The sequence below is a fragment of the Coloeus monedula genome (genome assembly GCF_965178545.1).
Source record: "Coloeus monedula genome assembly, chromosome: 4".
Classification (NCBI taxonomy): domain Eukaryota; kingdom Metazoa; phylum Chordata; class Aves; order Passeriformes; family Corvidae; genus Coloeus; species Coloeus monedula.
In genome coordinates, this window is record NC_138784.1 from 56,371,135 (window position 1) to 56,393,341 (window position 22,207).

The 22,207-nt window shown below is 38.4% G+C and overlaps 1 protein-coding gene across 1 annotated transcript in view; it reads left to right on the forward strand.

The window, feature by feature from the left end:
* PLXNB2 (plexin B2) overlaps nucleotides 1-22,207 on the forward strand; it is a 242,723-nt gene that overhangs the window by 49,277 nt on the left and 171,239 nt on the right. Inside the window, exon 2 of the mRNA XM_082281111.1 lies at nucleotides 21,960-22,147. The gene's annotated coding sequence lies outside the window, so the exon portion shown is untranslated. The remainder of the gene's footprint in view (nucleotides 1-21,959; nucleotides 22,148-22,207) is intronic.

Sequence of the window (22,207 nt, forward strand, 5' to 3'; positions counted from 1 at the left end):
TAAAGGACTAGTGTCACTAGGATTCTGCATGCATTGCTGTCAGTCATTAAGGTTTTTTCCTTCTGTGGGATCTGATCCCTGGGAATAAACTATGATAATTTTGCAGGCTAGATATCATTTGGTGTTTTGAAAAGATGTAAGTATATAGCCTTCATGAAACAAAGTCTTGTTTAATCTTAGCAGAAATTGTGCAACATGTAAGGGTTTAAAAACAAAAATTAAATTATTACCTTTTTTCAAGATTTGCCATTTCCTGTAAAGTGTGGTGGATTCAAGTCATTCCTATGAACTCCAAGAGAGACAAACACTCATCTTCTGCAAATTACTTTAATGCTTTTTAGGTATCTTTGATTTGTGTCTTGATAACTGGCAATGACAACAGTTATGGAGTTGACAACTGCCTGCCAAAAGCCCTTCATAGCTATATGGTTTGTCAGTTTACTGTGAGGTTACTTACCATTTTCTCCTTAGTATTTTCTACTACCGTGGAAAATTCAGGTTATTCATTCATCAAAAATGTTGAAATAGCTACTCTATCATTATCTTAATAACCTGGGTCAATGCAGCATGTGTGCACTGCTACAGATCAGTCCTACCTTCCTTATAGCTGTCTGTCAGAGTACATGGCCTTGATCCTCAGAAAATTCTGGGCAATTGAAAAAGACTTTATTTCCATGCAATTTGCCTCTCTGAAATGGTTCTTGCTTTGTGCACTGTCACCCACTGCATACAGCTAAATGGATAAACATGAAGTTATTGTGCATATCAGTATGATGCACATGCCAGAATGTGACATGTATAATCTGAAATTACCAGCAGACATTTATCTGCCACTTTTTTGTTTGTTTGTTTGTTTGTTTGTGGATTTGTGTGTGTGTGTGGTTTTGGGCTACAGGTATTATATATGTTAGATTTTTTCATAAACCGATCTAGTGCAATGTATTCTGTTTTGAGTAGCTTCTCCTCCCTCCATTATATAAGCATGTAATGATAACTAAGTAACAAATATTTTAACATGTCAAATAAATGTTTTTTAAAGTTCTCATTTGGAAAGATGTCTCTGCAGGTGCCATATTTTCTTTAAAACTGTCAGTTGGCAGCATGAAGTAAAATTTAAAAAGCAAAAGTATGCATTTTTTAAAGATTGAGCCATAGAAAATAATACTTCAAGAATAATTTTGTTTTACTAACCTTAATTCTTAGAAGAATTGCATCTCATAGATCTTTTCTATTGCTGTGTGATTGTGTGGTGGTTTTTTGTTTTTTATGAGGTAAGCATGGAGACCTTACCAATCTTTGCCTTATGTTCACCAGTTAAGGGTAATATCAGTTGTTCCTAACTTATGTTAAGGAAGAAAAGACTTGGTACTAGCACCAGTAAACTGAAAAATACTCTCATGAGAAATGAATGTTGCTACATTCCTTTTCTTCTGCTCTTGGCAGAAAGCATGACAGTGGTTTACATGCCGTTTTTTCCCCCAGTTTCTTTTGCTGGTGGCCATTAATGCTATTACTTCCATTATCAGGTTTCAGTCAGTGTGCCTTCCTGAGAGAGGATTCTTCTTCACACAGCAGTATATTTAAATATGATTCTGGTCAATGCAGGACTGTATTTTTTCTGTTGAGCTTTTGGCTCAATGTGATGGATTATTGAGTTCATTGGATGCTTTCTTACTCTAGAAAATAATCTGGTTATCTGCCTTGCAAATAAAAACAAACTCCTAAAAGAAAAGCTTTTATGGACATATTGCTTTCAAATAGCAGAAGTCACTTTGAAATAATTTCTCCTTCTGAGGCAATTTTGAGAAATGGGTTACCCTGCCAGGACAAATGCATGGATTCTCTAACATCCCTTTTCTCTAAAGGTGCCTATGCAAGTCTGACCACTGCTTTCAAGGGGAACATTTCAGTCTTTGAACATTGTTTACATGACTTTGAAATCCAAACATTTTGAGCATGAGGCGTGGCAACACACAGTATTATTCCCTGACCACCTTTGCACTTTATGTACAGTCTCTGCAGTACTAATCATAAATATGGGAGGACAAATAATTAATCCTTGCTGTTACTAGAGATGACTTTTGTGTTTGCTTCCCAAGGAAACTACCTAGATGCATTTGGTGTTTAAGAATTGCTTGTAAACATGTAAAAAGCTATTACTATGCAAATTTGGTATCTATGGCCTTTCCGTTTTGCTGATTTCCTGGGCTCTCTGAGGACTGTAGCTATAGTTAAAGTGCTGCAAACCATGGTAGAAACCTAAGGCATAGCTTTCAACCCAAGACTTGGCTGAGCTCTTCACAGCTGTGTGAAGGCAGCCACATCATGTAATACAGTCATCTCATTAGGTAATCAGTTGACCAGATACATCATTACTTAAAAATTCATTGTAGAGAAAAATCTCTTCTGATTCTAATCTGTGGTTCAGCTGTGATGCTAAACTTAAAATCAAGCAAGTGTGTACATATATTTAGATTACTGACTTCTGAATGCAGGCCAGACAGAACCAATTTGCACATTGAAATGTGACAAGCTCACAGTGTAGAATTTTAATCAATGAAACGTTTTAGCTCATCTCCATGTATTATTTATGCTTGAAGACTAATATCAGATTAAAATATGGCAAACTTGCTCTTCCCAGAGGAGAGTTTGGAGAGAGTGTGTAAGGACTCAGGGTGATGAGGCTAGACACAGTGAGGGCAATCTGCCCCATTAAACTGTTAATCAAACAGGTTGTTTATGACAAGAGGTACTCTGTTACCACCTTTGCAGTATAAACCAAAATACTGGCACTCTTCCACGTTCCAGTATGTTCTCATGTTAAAATTGAATTCCAGGGACAAGACTGCTGCTAGGCCTTCAGTGCTTAGCTTTATGGAAATTAATTACATTGTTGCTCTAACTTGTGAGGTTAAATGTTGTGTAGAACAGCTGGCTATTGTTCTCTGTTACTGGCGTCAGACAACTTCTTTTGCATCTAACACCTTTCAGAGGATTTTGGTGAAAATATCACACATCACCTCACAACATAGTGTACAGTATCCAAATTCCAAGATGAATAGGTATTTTGTAACTGCAAAACATGGCTATCTTCTTAAAAGTACCGGGACTACATCCTTTGACCATCATGTGTGTATAGGTATCATCCATCATTCCCAGTATTTTTAGTACTTGTCATATGAAACTTACAGTTCAACTTTTCTAACCTTAACCAACAAATATGAATTAAAATATCCTGTAATAAGAAAGAATTCCTATGTACTAAAAAGAAATATGTGTTCATTAAAGGAACATTGAGTTCACTGGAAACTTCAAAGATGAATCTGAGGAAGAGAATGATTGACTTGTATTAATAGGGAAGAAAACTTTATTCCCAGCTGGAGAGGAAACAGGACTGGCAGAAAATCTTTGAAGCATTTGTTCATAACAGAACAATCTTGGCTTTGGGATTCTGTTAAATGAATTAAAATCAGCTTCCTTTCTCTTAACTTGCTGAATTAACAATAAGAGATTAACAGTATTGCAACAGAATTCTAAGAGTTCTGACTCAATCAGTTCTTCGTAAGTGGATAAACTTTATTTTGGCCAGTGCTGAACAAGTAACTCATTACAAATAAGTAATTCAAGATGATGAAGTGGGTTTTTCTCATAAAAAAGTTCAATTGCATTAGTTAAATACATTCCATACATTTTTCTCCCCAGCGACTGGGCAAGGGAGAAGAGGTGCCATGGCTGTTCTCTTTTTGAGAGTGCTTAGAAACCTCTTAATTATCATTATAAGTCAAGAAAAGCACCAGAAGGATGAGTAGATTCTCGAAAATTTCCAAAAATTTTACCTGAGATGTCAGGCTATTTCAGAGAGTCTTCAAAGAGAAGCAGTTATAAATCTGAAACTGCAGAAACCATGTGTGTGTTTTGGCAAGTAGAAAACCTTGCTGGGGGTGTTTATTACAAATAAGTGTGATTAAGCATTAAGTAAATAGTTAATAATCATCAATAAATCACTTAAGCTGATGGTGAGCTTAAACCATCTTCAGGGTTTCGGCTTCAAACATATCTTGTACAATACTTGAAGCCCAGAGTGCATGTGTGTGGAATTGCAGATGAATGTTGTTGCATCAGTAGTTCAACTGATGCTGTTTCTTATTCAGATCGTAGCCTGCACAACTGGTAGCATGCCCCATGAAAGAAATTATTGTAATTGTCATAAAAAAATAATTTAACAGATTGCTTTTTTTTTTTTTATATAGTCAGCAGTCCATAATGATTTGGTTTATTGCGTTATAAGCTGGTTAAGTCAGACACACATATTTGAAATGTAAGTAAGAGCTTTTAAGGGCTCATAACTCAGTATGCATTCAGATAATTTTTTTGAACTGAATTAATACTTTATGTAATACTTTACTTCACGTACTGTTCCCTTGGGATTTAGAAAGACAGTAATTACATGGTAAACATACACTAATTATTGGAATCACTTCTTGCAGTTTAGCAGTGTCCATGAAGATTTGTCACTTCTTTCTGAGGTATTACGGTAATTTAAATTTTGGGGTTTTAAGTCTACCACCTATCACAATTGCTAAGCTCCACTGTAGAACAGAAGGTAGTTGAGTAATTGGTGTAGGGTAAAATGCCTCTGTTAAATAGGTGGCAGGTGCTTGGGGGATATTGGTGCTGCTGGTCCAGGAGTTTGTGGTAGGGTTATAATAGGTTATTTAAGATGGGGTTTTTTTCCTCACCTGTTTAAGTCTTAAAGTATTTGCAACTTAGCAGTTCCCTTCTGTGAATATCATCTCCAGGTCAGGATACCATAAATGCTGAGACTAAGAGCAAGTCAGCACACAAGTGGTCAAACATCTAAAACTAGACAGAAAAGAATAAGGACAGAGAAACACATACCAACTTCCTCCGTCACACCATGTGGGAGTTAAATCACATATCATTTAATCTCACGAGGGAAGTACAAAATATTTAAGAGACATTGTGAGAATACTGTCATTTTGAAGGATAGACTCATACTCAATGATATAGTTTTAAAAATTGAAATAATTAATCAAATTCCCACAAAACCAAACATCTAAATTGAACACTCCATGTGCCTGTTCTGTATTTAAGTATCCATTTGTCTTTCAAAAATTCAGTCTGTGATTCAGTTGACCAGAGGGATGGAGCACCTCTCATATGCGGAAATGCTGAGAGAATTAAGATTGTTCAGCCTGGAAAAGAGAAGGCTTCCGGGTGACCTAATTGTGTTCTTCTGGTACCTGAAGCAAATTTATAGGAGAGGTGGGGCAAGGCTAGTTTCAAGGGCATGCAGTGACAGGACAAGGGGGAATGTGTTCAAATTGATGGAAAGTAGGTTTAGATTGGATATTAGGAAAAAAATTCTTTACTGTGAGGGTGGAAAGGCACAGGAACTGGATGCCCAGGGAAGTTGTGGATGCCCCATCTCTGGCAGTGTTCAAGACCAGGTTGGATGGAGCTCTGAGCAGCCTGGTGTAGTGCCCATGGCAGGTGGGTTGGGACTAGATGGTCTTCAAGGTCCCCTTCCAAAACAGTCTAGGATTCTAGGATTCTGATGAGCTCTTTTTCACTTTCACCCTGTGACACAGATTGTAGCTGCATGGAGAGCTGCACATCTGACTTCAGATGACCTTGTAGTTTTTAATATTGCGAGGTGGTGTTTGGCCTTGATTATATCCTTCTGTATCTTTTTTGCATGTTCAACAGCTAAGCTATTTAGTCTCGTGTCTAAGGGTTTGTTGATACAAATCTTACCACTCTTGTTGCCCATGTACATGTTTCAATTCTGTGGCCTTTTTCAGGACATGGGGATATTTTGAGTTGTTAAATATTTTGAGAAGGAGCAAAGTAATTATGTATCTTCTAGTTAGTTTCTGTCTTGCTGGTAGATCCTTAGGTGCCCCTCTAATTCTGCGTTTGCCTTCTGCAAATTTGCACTGGCCTGGTTGTTCTGGTGTAAGGCTGTGAGGAACCACTCCCTGTCATATCCTGATCCTGTTTCTAACAGCTTTCCAGGTCAAAGGCAAGAAGTGATCTTCCCAAAGCACCTTGAAGGGATGATTCTAATGCCCTCCCCAAGGGACCCTAAATGGAGAGGCCTGTTTATATCCCCATTTAACACGGGGTAACTGCACAGAGAGCAGTTCTTTCCTCCTCCCCCTTTGGCTTAGGGAGTTTGGGAACATTTACCATGGCCTGACAGAAATTTGGGGCGGTGGTATGAGGGAGAATCCACTTGCTTAGAGTACAGTCCTGACCCTGTTTATCAGTAGGAAGCCATATCTGTATCTCTCTCCTGGATCTGACTGAACAAAAGCAAGTCCTTTCCTCCAAAACCTAATGTGGATTGTCTGCTATTTATGATAAAATACAGACAGCTGCAGAGAAAAATAGACTGCATTTTAAAGCTTTGAAAATATGGTTATGTCCTTTAAATGGACTTTGCAAGGTTGTGTCTGTATAAGTGCCATTGCGGTGGAGGCAGGTACATACCTGGCTAGTCTGTACGCTGCATTTCAGATCCTGAAAATAATCCCACATCTGACAGGTTTGTGTGGTACTGGCTCCTCCAGGGAGTTTGTAGGTTTTTGAAAATTCAAGAGGCTTCTTAGTATATTGTGAAATAGTAAGAATAATTGACAATAATACTTGGAATTAAGGCTTCATAATTCTGCATAACCAAACAGTTAATGAGTTTTCCAAATTAAGAAAGTATCTACAGATACTCTTATGGTAATTTAGATGTAGTTCTGACCTGAAAAACATGGATTTGGATTTAAAACTGGATTTAGATGTGGTTCAGACTCGCCTCAGGATTTATTGTAGGTATCATGAAAACAAAGGCAGAATGCTCTGTGTGTTCTAACATTTCCATTGCCAACAAGCTGATGAAAATCTGGATACACTTTCGAAACTTGTATTAGGAATACTTAATAATTATTGTCTTAAAGCTATTGGTAGTTGAACACTTTTTGTTGCTTTGTAGTTCTTGTAGAATTATCAGTGGTACCTCCTTTTTCACATTTCACATTTACTTGGGAACAAACAAGATTGAGAAAAATGCTATTGTTAGGCAACTCAGGACAATTAAAATCTCAGTTTGAAAACTGAAATTTAATTACTTACTGCCTAGACAAGCTTGTAAAACAAATTTAATTACGTGCATCAAGACAAGCTGATGACCTCTGCTTAAAATCCTGTATACATAGGATGACCTGTGTGACTGGCCTGAGATTGAACAGAGGAAAAGTATAAAAACACAAGTTTTCTCCTGCACGTCACCAAGGAGCAGCTGTGCTCTGTACCTCCCTGGGGAAGCAAATGCATTTGCTGTCTGCCCCACAGTCATGATGGAGAAACCAAAAGAGAAATTTAACCAAGGTAGAGGTTGAGACAAGTCAAAGGACTTCTGACCACAGGAATACTGAGTTCAATGTACTGGCTGAATAGATACACTATGTTCTATCTGCCAGATACATAAAAATAATAGTTACTAGTGGCTTTATTTTCATGCTATTGTACAAAAAGAAGTCTGCTGTTGAATTATGGTGATGAAGATAGATAGTTTAACTGCTGATGGGTTCTCATGACAAGGAACTAAATTTAGGTCTTCACATGTCTTTGAAGGAGGGAGTGGGTTGTTCATTTGTTTACTTCCATGCTACAGGATTGCACTGCAGTCCATAAATAAACATGCTTGCCCAGGAGGAACATCTATAAGGCATAAGCACAGTGTGCTTGCCCAGAGCTTGCTGTGGAGTTGGACTGTAGGTGAGGACGAGGTGGTTTGAAAAGAACAAAGCAGACATGTGATATCTTTTTAGGGTGTAAAGAAAGAAAGCACATCATGGGAAGGGTTTTGTGTACAGAATTGGAATGAAAACTTTGCAATGAATGCCAAAACATAGACAAGTCCCTCAGACAGTGGTCTGGGAATGGGAGAAGGGATTGTTGTTGCAGATGCAGAGCCAGCAGCTGAGGTTGGAAATATACATCAGTGCTTTTTGCCTTTGCGTTTTACTAAAGTCCTGATTCAGGTCTCCTGTGTAAGGCTCCGGCTCCCAGACACAAGCAGATGCAGTGGGGTGAGCTGCAGCATTTGCCCCTCCCTGGAGCAGCAGCTTTGCCCTTGTGTGGGAAATGGAGCCCACCAGCCAGGGCTGCTAAAAGCACATCCCTGCTCCTTGGCTCCTTCACTTTGCAGGCTGCTGTGGAAGTGAAAACAGTGGTTTATGTTACAGTGTGTCACTTTAACATAAGTGCTTCCCAACCTCATTTTATATTGAATTAATATATAGACCATATGATTTTATTTCGGCATTAAATTAGGCAATGATATATATGCCTTGCCTGGAAGATGAGCAGCCACCTACCAGTGTTGTAGATGTTTGCTTGTCCTTGTAACTGATTGAATTCCAGGAATATATACACTGTGAGAAAGAGCTACAACCCTGTAGAGTTAGTGTTGCTACTCCTAGCATATCTATAATGTACATGTACACACAGGAAAAATACATACAAAGAGATACGTATGAATCTAGGAAATTGCAGCTTTTTAAAATAATCCTGTATTGTTTGTTTCTGTCCTTATATGTATGTATTCCCTATAAAATACAAGTTCCTTTTCCCCAGTATTAAACTGCTTGATCAAAACTCCTTATCCACCACTATGGACAATGGAGATACATATTATGGAGAAAAAAAATTGAACAATAAAATAGTGTTGCTCACAGGAAAGTTGGGAAAATTTATAGATCATCTGCTGCAGATGCTGTTCCTTTTTACAAAGAGGTAAGGATAACTGTGGTGTTACCTAGTGAGGGTAAATAACAACCTTTTTTTTCGCTAAAATTTACTTAGATTAATTTCCAGGGAAAAATAGAGCACTAGGAGTATAATGCTACCATTTTTGAGAGTCATACATGGCAGTCCATTGTTATAGCTGAAAGTTGTTCTCAGTATGGCCTGTCCTCTGCGTAATTTTGTTATGCCTGTTTATCCTCTCTTTGCAGTGGTTCTACTTTAAATGAGCTCTGCAAAAAAACTTGCTGTCAGGTCTGGGAAAGATAATGCAGTACCTTAATTTTCTATATTACAAAATGTTCTGAAATGCTTTCAGAGGGATCCCAGTTTGTGCATTGAGTCAGCTGGAGTAATTAGGGCATGATGCAATTGTTTCTTTATGGGCCTGAAGCCATCCCAAGAACCACAAATGCTGATTTCTTCCTTGTTAAAGGTTGCTTTAACCCTTGGCCAGGTGGGTGTCATGGGTTTTGTTCAAACACTTTGAGTTCTGAGACAAATGGAATCACAAGACCTAAAGTTACTCAGCTCACAGGACTGCAGATCAACATGTGCCTCTCTAAATATTTAGGAAGATCAAATATTGTTCAAGGAATGTGATTTTGGGTGGGGTTTTTTGTTAGTTTTTTTTTTTTGCTACAGAATGATAAAAATACCAGTCACAGTATTCTACTTGATGAATCAGAATCTGAAACTATTTATTTTGGCCAGATTAATATGTTGTTATCCTCCATCTTCCTTCTGGAAAATTTTGGCCTTTTCACTAGTTAAATTCCTTGAGGAGCATTATTTTGGACTGCTGAGAAGAGAAGCAAAAATCTGCAAAGCTATTTTCTCTCAGATGGTAAAAGGAAGTCAGTTATAAAGTTGGTGATTTGTGCTATGTGCTTGTTCTTGTTATGATTACAATAATTCTGCATTTTAAGAGAATTTAATAAACTATTTTCACAGGCACACTTTAAATTTGGATGTTATGTTTCTAAACCCTTGCCTGCTCTCTCTAAGGTAGTATGAACTGCTACTGGTCTTTCTCTCTGACTACTATGGAAAAATAGTATTGAAAATTGAAAGGTGCTTTGAGGGTTTTGGGTTTTTTACTTCAGAAGAGCTCAGAGGAGGTTTCTGCAGGTTGTCCATGTAGAAAAGGTTCATGCATATTTAATATCTTTTCTCAGAAGACTGCAGTGATGATTTTAGGTTCTGATTTCTTTCATGAATACTTGCATTTATCAACTAGAGACAACACATTTGCTCTCTTTGCAGCTTTTTCATGCCTTTGACTATTGAGGTATAGGAAGGATGTGTTATAGTGATCCAAATTCAGATCCAATTTTAAGCTGTTTTGTCAATATTTCTGTTGTCTTCTGTGTAAGTATTTGTGCTAAATTTTCCATGCATGGAGTGGGAAGGAATTATCTCTCCTGCCCTGCAAACACAACTTGCACATTTTTCATTTTTCTCTAAAAAGGCAGAGAGGACTTGTTAAGTACCTCTCCCCAAAGATTTGAATGGCCAGTTCCTTAAAAATCATTTTGTGACCCAAGATGCAGGCATTTCTGTGCTCTCTCTGAACACATCACTAGCTCAGATAAAAATCTGGCCTGAATAGATATGTACCAAAATTGTATCCCCAAAGTTTGAAGCCTAAATAGTGGGAACATATTGAGGGCTTTCACTTCTTTCTTTCTTTGTTTGTCTAATAAATATCAATTTACCCTGATGTTCTTCATGGCCTCTAGATTAGCCACAACCTTCTTAAACTACATAATTACTAGCAAATAGTGTGTGCTATATTAATTTATACATGAATAAGCACATGTAAATTCAAACAAATGTGGGTCTTCACAAATCTCACATATAGAATATTCTGGCATGAAATATTTTTGCAGTAACATATCATCCTTTTTTTTGTTTCATGCTCAAGGCAGATTCTCCTTCAGCAGGCCTGTATTTGTTATTGATTTTCTTTAATTTTCAACTTTGGACCCAAGCTGTTTAAACAGATTACTCCCTGCTTTTATCTGAGTCAACTTCCTCATGCTTTCATCAAAGCAAAAGAGATTATTTGACTTTCTGTCTCATAACACAGCATTAAAAGAGAGTCATATGTTAAGTGACAGTGATGGATTCTGTATCAGGAAATGGCCATTCTGTCTGCATGGAAGTCTCCTCTAATAGTTCCCCATCAAAGAAAAAAAAAATCTCATTTTTATTTATTTGGAATCTATTTATTAGTATTTATTACAGCTGTATTTACTCGTAACTGAAGCTAATACATTTCAGAACGAGATTAGGTGAGAGTGTTTGAACTGGAATAACAATGTGTAGGCATAATATGTTTGTATCCTGGCACTGATCCTGTACCTTAATTTTCTTACTCCTAAGGACACAATATTTGTGAACTGTCTAATACCAGGCCATAGGAGGACACTTTCTCTTCAGATTGACTTGCAGTGTAGTTGTGAGATTTAATGATAACTAGCACCAACACAAGCTCTGGGCAAATATTATGTTTTCTGGTGGAATCAAAAGTTCTTATGCTTTGTGTCTGATTTATAAGAAGTTTGAGATGGAGATAGCAAGTTGAATAGGTACTCAATTGACTAAATCTATGAAAAATACTTGGAAGACTCTGCTGGGAAGATATAGAACTCTGTTCTACATTTACTTTTCAATTGTCTCTGCAGGAAGAGTTGCATTACAGATGTAGAATAGGGGTTCCCTCAGCAGGCAAATCAATGTGGACAACAGCAGGTAATTTGGAGATGCATGGCATCATCAGGGATTGTAGTGTTGACTGACTGCGTGTGCATCTCTTTCTCTGAACTCTCTTGGGCTTTGTGCTCCAGGCTGGATAGGTGAAGTGATAAAATACCTCTGCAGGTTCTGAAGACAGTTTTTCCTAGAGAGGAATCACGGATATTTCATACCTTTTTGTAAACTGTGGTAAAAGGACTTCAAACTGCAGCAAATGACAGCTCCCAGACACAGTCTCAGTACTTGGCTAACAGACACAGAAACCCTTCCAGGGCTTTCATGCAGAAGGCACATGACTCCTTGTGAGCCATGCAGATCTGTTAACTCCCTGTTATGGCCAGGCTTCTCTTCACATTGTTGTCTTTCTGAACAAACAGTACTTTATACAGAGACATCGGTGTCGTCAGCCTGGAGAGAGCAGCCGTGCAGGTGATCTTGTGCTGCCTGCACTAAACCCCAAAGCCCACCACGAGTTTATCCTCCAAATGTGGGTCAAGGATTCCTCCCTGTCCTGGGAGGTCTGGATGGCTTGAACTGGACTCAAGTGAAGGATGGAAGTGCACAGAAATGGGAGCTGCAATAAGCTCAGGAACGTACAGAAATAAAGCATGCTCATCTGTCTAATTTTTTCAGGCTACCCACTTTAAAAGAGCTGCTGCAAATGATCAAGGCACTTTCATCTATTGAGGGAGTATTCAATCAAAATTCAATGCTAATTGGTTGTATTTCTATAGGAAAATCAGCCCACGCCTGAAATTGCTATAATAGTAAAAGATGATGTGCCTCAACATTTGCTTAGGCTGTGTATAGTCTAACATATGGACACACTGCAGTCTTACTGACAACCTGCAGTAGGTCTAGATATACTTCTGTACAAAAGTGAAGCAGCAGAATTCTAGTAGTAGCTATTGACACCTATATATATGATAATAATTCCTTTTCATAATTATATATTTCATAGGCAACACACAGAATAAAAAGAGATAATACTAAAATTAGAATATCAGTTCTGACATGGATGTTGAATTGTTTTTCTGATAGTGGTCAGTAAACAAGTTAGGAAGTAGCTAAGGTTTTTGCTGGCCAAATTAGATCTGATTAAGTTAATCACAAGTGGCATGTGTTAATTCTCCATAGCATCTCTTTACTGAAAGTTTTGTGTATATACTGAGAATGAGAAATAAATGGACCTGCAGGCGTTTTGTGTTAGTATCAAGGATTATTACATTTTTCTGATATTCACCTATACCACGTAATGGTATATAAAAAAGAATAGCAAATATGATTATAATGATCTGAACAGGCTCACTCTTAATGATACACAGCTACCTTCCTATTTTTTTTCAAAGCCTTTCTCTAATATAAATGCATAGAATCTTATTAAAAATCTGATCTCATTAGGTACACCATTAGGTACACCATCAGTATTAAAATAGTGTATCCTAAATCTCAGTCATTTAGAAATGATCTGTACATGAAAAGATTAAATGAGGGGCTCACCAATTAGTATAAATGTCTTAGTGGAACAGAAAGTGACTTCAAAGAACTTGATTATATATTTGGGTTTTCTGATTTTTTTTTCTTTTTTTTTTTTCTGAAGTACTACCAATTTGAAGACAACTTTTAAAATTTTTGCATAATACTGGAATATTTGAAGCTTTTTTTGTCACTTTGGTGTGCAAACCAAATGTAAAGAGAAGAATTGAAACATTTAAAAATAATATAAAACAATCTCTTTTTAGTTTTTAGAGATGAAATGAATGAGAATTAAATGTAAAGTCTTAGGCTGCTTTTGCTCTTCTGCTGCACCACTGTTTGTTCTTACATGTGTAGTGGGGTGGAGTTTGATGTAGCATTTAATCCTGTTACCCACTCGTTGGTGTATTGCAAGCCTTCCTGTGAAAACATTGTGGTTGTGTCTGTGTCCGATCATCTCTGATCACCTTTGCAAGACCTTTTTGCCCCCATTACAATCAAATGGTATCAGACAGTGCTACAGTATCAGTCCAGTAAAACTTGAATTCCCAAACTCCATCAAACTGGCAAAAATCTGAAGCCTCAAGTCCTGCACAGAAGGCTTCCTCCATCATGTGAGGAACATTCCAGTCTCAGGATGCTTTAGTCCAAGGCAGGTTATACCTTGGAGCAGCTGGCCTTTCCAGCTTCCCATCCTCCTTCTTTGTGTTTTGCAACATCTGGCAACCAAAAATGTTTTATCAAAAAGTAGCATTAGAATAGAGTCACATCTTGTGTCGGGGACAGCTTGGAAAGAAAGCAAGTATTGTATCCTCTTGAGTGCAACATCCCTGTGCTGTGGCCTGGTTTTCCTAGTAAGAGGTGCAGCCTGGTTTTAAATTTGGATTATTTTGGTGTTGTTGTTTTTTTAACAGTGATTGTTAGTTTCCACAGAAATTTAAGCAAACTGAGGCTTGTATTGGCCACTCTGCAAGGGACATTGCATAATTCAGACGTAAACCTTTTCACTATGGTGTGGCATAGTGAAGATATCCATCAATTCCTTATCACTGCTAAACCTCTTTGTGTTTTCTGCCAGCATAGGAAGCAGGAAAAGAGCAGTAGATTAAAGCAAATGGTATATTTTTGTAATACCATGTGTATAAATATTGGTGCAGTGGTGGTAGTTTCCACATTAAGTGCCAGCAAAAGTTTTTCGAAATCTACCTCAGAGCTGTAGGTCCAAAAATGCATGGTAAGGCAAAAAGCTGAATAAGCCATTTAAATGGTGAGGGTTTAAGTAGGGAGTTGAAGGGGAGCAGGGAAGGGGGCAGAACCACAGACTCATGTATTGCTATGGGAGCAGAAAGGGGCCCAGATGTATTTTAAAAAAATAATATGAGGGGCAAAAGGCTTTTTGCCATCTCAAGCTGTGTTAAATTCCTCCCTCCTTATCTTTTGTTAATCTTCCATCATTTTTAGAAATTTTTTTTTTTTATGGAAAATGTAACTATATATAATGGGTATATATTATAAATTTACCCAAAATTATGTCATTTTCAAAGACAGGATAAAAGCCATTACTGCAATATGAAAACACTTTCCTATCACCTCTAATAATGTTTCCCACATCTTTCCATTTCAAAAAGAAGTGAAATGTATCAGCATGAGGAAGCTGTTCATACTGGTTCCCAGCTGTGGATATGTCAGTGGAGATAAATTCATGTCCTCAAATATTACCCTTTCCTGAGTACCAATTTGCACACACCTTAAATTTCACTTTGACAAAACCAAAGCTTTCCAAGGTGTTCATCTGCTCCCTCAGCAAGGTTTTGAGGTTTCATAGTGTTTGTACAAGGAGGTTCAAGGCCTATGTGACTAAATAAAAGTAGCCCAGCTGCTGTAAATGGCAGCTTTTCTTTGCCTTCCTTTTGGAGGAGTGGAGGTCAGGGATAGACATTCATTTTCTTTGTTTGTGCAGGTTTTCCGTGCCCTTCGAGCCCTGTTCCTGTCTGCTGGCCAGCTGGGTTGTTAGTGGCTGATGGCTGAGGAGCAGAATCTGCCTTTCTGAGCAGAATTTGCCTTTCTGCTCAGACTGGCCGGTGCACTCTGCAGAAACCTTCCAAAACTGGAAGTCTAGCTGTTTTCCTTGGGTCACTTTTTCTTATAATATGTACCAAATCCGAGTGGGCTTTCATTCAGTTTGGTGTCTAGGGGTGAATTAAATGTCCTTTCTATCAGATTTATTTGTCCCTCAGCTCAGAAAACTGGGAGGAATATCTCCCCTCTTCCCTCAAACCATCGTGTTCAAGGTTTTGTGTGGAGTTTAAATGAAACATTTTTGTGCAGGCATATTTTCTAGAAAGGGGAAAAAACTCTAAGATTCTTTATTTATTTATTAAATTCATGTCACCCTAAAAGCTCTTTTTGCCGACAAACTGCTTTTGCATGTTTGCTTTTGTAAAAGATATGTTTATATGAATGTACATGTTCTTGGTGACTTCCATGGGGTAGGACCCGCTGTGTTTTTGCACCATGCACTGTACTTTGCATAAATTACCTCTGGGTTGTCCTAATGCCAGTTTTCCATTAATTAACAGACTGTGAAAAAAAATTTTCATAAAATGCCTTTGGGAATAGTAAATGACAAACTTCTCTGAATGTGAGCCTTGCAGCCCAATCTCCTAAAAGAGGCACCTGCAATATGACTTTATAGCTGATACACAGCTAGTTGGCAGACAAAAGTCTTACTAGTATTTCAATTTATAACCTATGAGACATAGGATTCTTTCTTCCTTGTAATGCTTTAAACTGAAATTGAATTTTAAATTAACTTGACGCTCTGCTGTTTTCAAGTCAGATAAATAACTGCGTTCCTTTTCCCTTTCCCATAATATATTTGATATCTCACTATGAAAGCTTTTCCTGAACTGATATTAAAATTATACATTTGCCTGTCCTTACTTTCCTTAGGAAAAAAGTGAAACATAACCATGTAGCTGTAAGAAGTACTGTTTGCACTTTGACAATTATATAGTTTTGTAGTTTAGGAATTTGCCAGTTTTATTTCTGTTGCTCGCTGTAACAGCTTGTGGTTTATTTCTGTGTTTCCTCACAAAGCTTTGATCAAACAGTGGCCTTCAGGATTATGTTCTTTGAGCCTTCATGCATGTAGATATCTTCCATTTACTTTAATTCATCAGAAGACTCCGTTGTTCACTTCAGTACCCCATTTACACCTTCACAGTGTTAATGAAACAACGTCTCAACATTGTTTTGGAGTGCTTTTTTTTAATATATTTTTGAGTGTTTGCAATTTGTTAAGCTGTTAGACATACACAGTGCAGGTATAAATGCTTGTAAAACACACTAGGTAGTTACAATGTGGTCAGTGGTGTCTTAATCTGACACCTGATAGCAGAAATCTTTTTTACACTTGATAGATGATGTAACCAGAAAGAATATTATAGAAGAGCTGCCTTAAAAAAAGGCAGATGGATTCAAAGTATTTTACAGAGAATTAAATAAATTCCCATGTTTCTGATGTGCATGTGTAGTAGAAAGGACTTTTACAGTAGGACTGCTTGTGGTTTGTTTTTGTTTTCCCTGATTCTCACACATTTAATTGAAAAAACTTTTCTCATCAAACTGTATCTCGAAGAGTTTCCACTGAAGGACATACAGTGGCAGAATTTACAATGTTAGCATGCTGAGCAAAATGTATTTCTTCTGTTCCAGGTAAAAATATGTCTAACACTATGGGTGCCTATGTGTAACTTAAAATAAGGCATTGAAGTACATCCCTCCCTCCCTTTTTCCCCCAGGAAAGCGTTCTCCAAACAGCTCCCATTTTGTACCTTCTGGCTTTCAGCAAGGCATTAGCATTCCAGAAAGACTTTCACCTGCACCTAGGCTTTAGCAGTGGTAAGGACAGGCAGAAGGAAAAGCTACCAAACACTTTCCCACTTGGGCTTCTGGCTTGAACTGTAACCAGGGGTTTTTGGGAGTGTATTTGAGAGCACTGTTTTCCTTGCCTACTCTTTCCCTATTCCCTTGTTTTCCAATACCAGTGTGATGACAAATCCTTTTTTTTTTTATTATAACCAAGCACAATGAATAAATATTTGGAATATTTCATATTTCTGAATGTATTAACAAAGGAGAAAAAACCTACCTCTGCCTTAAACAAGATAAGAAGTTATGCAGACCTGCCCAACTCAGACAGAAATTCTCCTAGGGAAAGGAATGCCACATGAAATTGGAAAGTTATCATTTTCTCAAGTAAGAGTGAAATACCAGAGCCTTAGTTTGGGTGCTTTTCACTGTTTTATAGTCTGGTTGTCTCTTCTCTCTGCCCACCCCTACCCCCCACACTCCCCCAAGGTATTCAAATGGAAAAGCTTTCTTTCCAAGGTATTTACACAAAGAAGGCATTGGGCAGCAGATGAGATTTCTTCTGATCCAGAGCATCTTAGTGCACTATGATCCTTCCCCACAACTTGGCTAAACATGCTGAGAAGGACTCTTTCTCCATACCCTGTGCAGTTACAGTCCTTTGGGTGGACTCTGTCACTGCACATTCTGGGCCATGTGCCTGAGTGTACCTAGGCATATTTGTTTGAGTCTCTGCCAGCATATATGCCAAAGAGATTATGCTTCATCTTTCATCCCAGGGAGAATAGAGCCTAAATGGGTTTATCATGGAGTTTTCATTCACTCTGTCATTTCTCCCTTCTTTATAGTTCATTGCTAGACTTCTAATTTTTCCCGACAGCAGTGCACACCCCTGCAGCTGGCCCTGCATAATGATTCCCTCCTCCTAGACTGACAGGAGTGGATGCATAAATCTACTGCCATCAGGGTGCCTCCTTTAGCAGACACTGCCTCCTCTCCCCCCTGGAAGAAGATCTGTCCCCTCCCCAGCACTCTCATTTACCACCTACTACTTTTGCCTGCTGAGCCAAGATGCTGCCTGTGACCGTTATCCTGACTATGCTAAACATCAGGAAATGGTTCTTTTTGGACAAAAATACAACCTTTTTTTTTTCTCCTAATGATAACTATTAGTGAAAATTGGAGTGCCTTTGGCAATTGTATTTGATGCAAACATTACAATGTACAGCAACGAGGTCCTGTGAAAAGCAAGGGTGGACTGATTGTTTGAATTAGGAGCTGGAGGGTGAGAAGGACTATCAGGAGCAAGAATTTTGACCATAGGTCTTTAAGAGGTCTTAAGTTAGAGATCCTTGTGTTCTCTGGAGCTTTGTATTAACTCAAAACAATTGCTTTGAACTATTAGGTAAGGGCAGTAATGTCAAATCCAGGGCTTCCCAGCTGCTGAACTCATCAAGCACATTGACAGTTTATGAATCAGACAGCACTTGTGGACCCTTTACAAGTATTATTTGAAAATCTCTTCCTTAGCCCTCCATCCTCAGCTATAGCAGTGGAATATCGCAGTTGGCTAAAAATCAGCGTAGGACTAGCTTAAAAGGCAGCAATCTCTGTTCCTGTTCTGAAAAGCAGGCATGAGGTGAATGTGCAGTGTATGGCAAGAGCTTCATCACTCTTTACCAGCAGCAAAGTTGTAGGTAAAGCCCCTTTCATCTTCCAAGAGTCTAATCCACAAAATACTAGATTTTTCCAATAGGTATTTGGTGTTAGCAACATGCTGATAGTCTAATATTCATAGTTGCTTTTCAAGTTAAATTATTATTTTTCTTCGGCTACAAGTATTTGGCAGTTTTCTCTGACACTGTCCTTATGATGATTCATACTGCAGTTATTTTGGAGAGATGGATAAACTACAATTGTTTATATACAAACAGAATATACCATTGGCTGCCAGAAAACAATCTCACTAATATTTGACTTGCTAGGTTGCCTCATGTTTCACGTTTTGGCTCAGAGAGAGCAAGCTTAAAATTAATTGAGAAGAATTTCTTTCTTTCTGAGTGTGTTCAAAGCTAGCAGTATTTTCTCCTCTGTAAATGTTGGCAATTTATTATAAAATGTCAGAGGTGTTAGCAGTGTCAGTGACCTTCATCTATACAGCTGGAATAATAGGCAAGACTTGCTTTAGGACACCCTGCAGTTGCTGACAGGTTTTGTTGCATCTGCAGCCAACTCTGTATCATTAACAAGGAAAAAAGGGTGGGTGAGGGAGCATGGATTGTAGATGTAAGAGTGCTCACTTCACTAAATTTACTTGAAAAAATGATCATTTTTTGTGTCCAATGCCATTTTGTTCTTCATGATTTTCTAATTAAGTCTGGAGGGCTGTGGATCCAGGCTTTGATATGAGCAGTATCGACTGTCCTCTTTCCAGAGAAGAGAACAAAGCTTCCTTACTGTGCTGCTGGATGCTAACTGATGAACTGGTTTTTCTTCCATGCCTTGGTTACTGCATATAATTAGGAATCTCACTCTTGTGACTTCATGTGTAGAACTGCATCCTTTCAGCTGCCCGTCATGCACAGCTGTTCCCAGGATCCTTAAATTTAACTTTGCATCTCAACTGTTCCTATTTAAACAATGAGCTTTGAAGCAAACTACGGGCATGCTGAAGAAAAAGCTCTTCATGTCTAACAACAGTCTCTTTTAAACTCTGTTTGAGGATAGGGCTCAACTTTAAAAGTGGTCATGGTGTTAATTTACTTGAAATAATTTTATTAGAAAAGAGAAGTACCTGTGATTCTTGAAAAATAAGAGAATAAAGAATATGTATTGATATACGGTGTCTATCTACATGGGTAGACCCATGTGAGTTGTTTTCTGAGGGGATTACCCTTTTCTTGTCTCAGTGTTCCCTTGCAGCAGAAGCAGTGATAAAGTCTGATGGCCAATGTGTTGCTGGGGTTAAGAGAGAAGGCATCTGCAGTTCTTGAGGAAGGGGGAAGGAAGAAGACAGCAATGACAGAAGTGTTAGAGCAACAGGAATAAGGTTTGGTTAGATTTGAGGAGAAATTTCCAATCCTGTATGGCATTCCTTCACCTTAATGATGGAAAAAGTCTGTTTATTTTTTTATTTTAATATCTTGTCTTTACGGTATTTTATGACTGGAATCCTGTACTTCATTCCCTGGATATCTTATCTATTAAATAATATCTGTATTCCTCTCTGCTGAGAGCAGGTACACAGAGAAACAGAAAAAGATCTTGCTGCATTGCACATGGATTTTTTGTGTTTAGTATTTATCAGGAAACACACATGCTAAAGAATTTGGGGTGGGAGGGGAGCCTCAGAATGTTTATCTTCCAAGAGACTCTTTAAAAAATCATCTTTTTACTGTAGAGTGAACCAGTTGTCCAGCTAAAAGGTTTGACACATGGACATGATGGAGGCAGCTGGAGCTCAGGGCTGGAAAGTGGCTGTGTGATGATCCACAGGAGATGTGGACTTGTGCATGACCTGGTGCCTTGGCACAGGGAGGTGTTACTGAAGGATGGCGCTGGCAGGGAGAGGTGTGGAGTGTGCAAGGGATTCCACTGCTTTTGCTGCAGACAGGTCTGACAGCCATGTGACATGAGAGCTGATTTAAAAGTAGTGTCCTGCCTTCAGAATCACAGGTAGAAAATGTGTTACTGTAAAGTTGGAGTTTCTTCCACAGGAAATACAGCCACTGTCTTTTACCCCCCAGTTCCTTCTTTAGTGTTAGTTACCTAGTGGAGGACTTAGGGTACATTCTTTTAGTTTTCTTACCAGGCTAGTTTAAATCCTTTCAGTTTGTGACATGTGAAAAGATACTTCTGATAATTTGAGATTGAAATAACTTTTAAAGATTTTTCATATATAAAATGCATATAGATTTGGACTGTTGAAAGATTCCTTGTTGGAGAAGATGCATGTAGTGAAAGTGTTGGCAAACATGAAAGAAAAGGTTGGCTTATGTTACTGAAAAGCACAAACTAGTCTTGTTCCCTTTGGAAAAAATCATAGGATGACTTGGTTTGGAAGGGACCACCTGAGGTCATGTAGTCCTATGGCTCAAATCGGGCCAGTGAGATCAGCTAGCTCAGAATATATGAGGTATTTAGCAGTCAACTCTACACAGCTCAAAGCTTAAGAATATGGTGGCAAGTTTCTTGGGATTTCTGAAAGGGGAAAAAAAATTATTGTAATACGTCTCCGTTGTCTTCATCTTTCAGAAGCTAAAAAGAGAGAGGCTCAAGCTTTCGTAGTTCTTTACTATGCATTTCCTTTTATTTTTAGATGGAAATAAAAATTTAATCAGGCTAAACCTTACTTTCCATACTCAATTATTCCCCAGAAAGCTTAAATAAGTATAGATGTAGGCTTTTCAAGAATATGCCCCTAGAAGATAATTTCTGAAGCAAAAGGAAACTGGAAGGTGACATTGCTTTTGAAAATTGAGCCTTAATAAAGGGCTTCATTTAGTCCTTGAAAATGGATGGTGGAATATGTAAGTGTTGAGAGGGAAAGGAGAAAAACAGAGATAGAAGAGAATGATATCAGATGAAAGTACAAGGTAATTTAAGTCCTTGGTTAATGTCCCTGTTTGAAAGTAGTCCTGATTGGTTTGGTCACCCAAAAACTGGCAGCTCAAAACAAAATTCTTACCATAAAGTGTTCTTGCCGTAGACTGGGCTTTAGCAGGTTTGTTATGGGGCTACTATTATCTTCTAGAAAAGTGGTCCCTCCAAGGGGGAGTTAGGATGCTCTGTAGACAGCTTTCTAGTGCTTTGCATGTCCCCAAGGTATCTTGAGAGGGCACCTGCAGCAGAAAGAAGCAGAGACCCATGCTTATCAATAATGGCAGCTGCAGTGGGTTTCCCCTTCTATAGGGCTGTGTTGAGTCTCCAGCAGGCAGGCAGTGTAAGCACCCCTCGCTGTGTCCGGGGTGCAGAATGTTGCATCACTCCTGCACTGAGGGAGCTGAATGCCTGCCTTGTTGTTCCAGGTGCGAAGAGTGAGGGGGACAGCCCAGGGCTCAGTTCTGGGGCTCAGCAGGTACCCCCAGGAGCACAGCTGAACAAAAGTAAGTGCTGGCACTGCCTTGTCTCCTCCTGAAGTCCCAGAAGAAGTGGGTTCTTGTTTCCCAAGCTGTGGTGTGCACACAGATTTTTCATGTGAATTTTCTGTTTTCAGGTAAGCTGATCTTTTCCTTCTTTTTTAATACAATAGAATTTTCTAAATGCAAAATTATGT